At 35.0% G+C, this 1,380-nt stretch overlaps 1 pseudogene; it reads left to right on the forward strand.

Annotated features, from left to right (window-relative positions):
• Positions 1-248: 248 nt before the first annotated feature.
• On the forward strand, positions 249-346 carry LOC120106319 (small nucleolar RNA R71; annotated as a pseudogene).
• Positions 347-1,380: the final 1,034 nt, after the last annotated feature.

Genomic DNA, 1,380 nt, shown 5'->3' on the forward strand with positions numbered 1-1,380 from the left:
CCTGAATATCATCCTGAGTACTAAGGTTGTAAAGGCCCCCGTGTGGAATGCTAGTAGGCTTAGGCAAAGGTTTATTCACTCTATCCCCTGTATCCCATAATTGTACAGTCTCTGCGAGAGAGTCTAAATAGTCCCATGCCTCATCGGGTTGCTTTTCCAAAAATAGACCATTGCACATAGTCTCTATAAATTGTTTTAACTGTGGAGACAATCCCTCGTAAAAGAAACTAATGGTTCTCCATGTTTCAAATCCATGATGAGGACAAGAGAGAAGCAAATCTTTAAATCTCTCCCAGCATTCATAAAATGTTTCATGGTCTTTTTGCTGGAAATTACTAATGTGCCTTTTCAAAAAGTTAGTCCTTTGTGCGGAAAAGAATTTTTTCAAGAATTCTCTTTGCATATCATGCCATGTTCCTAGCGATCTAGGTTTCAAGGAGTTCAGCCATGTTTTGGCTTTATCCTTTAAAGAAAAAGGAAACAAGGTCAATTTAAGGACATCTTCCGATACATTTGGCACTCTAAATGTGATACTAATTTCCTCAAAATCCTTAAGGTGAAGATAAGGGTTCTCGGATTCCATTCCATGATACTTTGGCAGCAATTGAATTACTCCTGGTTTGATTTCAAAGTGTCCTACATTTTCAGAAATAATCATGCATGAAGGTTGACTAGTCCTAGTGGGATGTAAGTATTGTCGAAGTGTCATAACTGGGAGTCTACCTTCATTACCATGGTGACTTCCTACATCATCATCAGCCATCTCACCAGATCTGAGATTTTGCGAAAAAGTTTCAATAATGTGATCTAAGGAATTGTCAAAAGGTTGTCGACTCAGACGTCCAGTGTTGTCCCTATTCCAACCTAGCATACAAAATTTCAGAGTTTATTTATTTGTTTGTTTTTTTTTTTGTTTTTTTGTTTTTTTTTTTTAATGATTACCCTTGATCTTTTCTTAAAGTTCTTATCAATTTTCAAGTAGCAACAAGGGTTAATGAGATATGATGATAATAAAATTCTGATTCTAAACAAAAAAATTAAACACAGAAAATTCAAAGCAGACAGCAGCAAAGTTTATATTAATTTAATGGTCGTACAAGTATCAGAATATCAATCAGACCGTTCAAATGAAAGAAACATGTGTCCTACAGCAGACTACAAAATTTGAGTGCAATCAGACGGTGGATTACTCAGATATCAGAGTTTGATGCAGACTGTGCAGGGAATAAAAAAAACAGCAATAATTTTTTTTTTTTTTTTTCAGTTTTAGTTTTACTATATTGTTCAATCTAACTGATAGGGTACTAATTAAATCTAAAACTATACTAATAACTAAGCCGTTCCCCGGCAACGGCGCCAAAAACTTGATGCAAAAATAAA

The sequence above is a fragment of the Phoenix dactylifera genome, chromosome 4 (genome assembly GCF_051530095.1).
Source record: "Phoenix dactylifera cultivar Ajwa chromosome 4, Ajwa_hap1_PhDact_Kaust_v1.1, whole genome shotgun sequence".
Classification (NCBI taxonomy): Eukaryota; Viridiplantae; Streptophyta; class Magnoliopsida; order Arecales; family Arecaceae; genus Phoenix; species Phoenix dactylifera.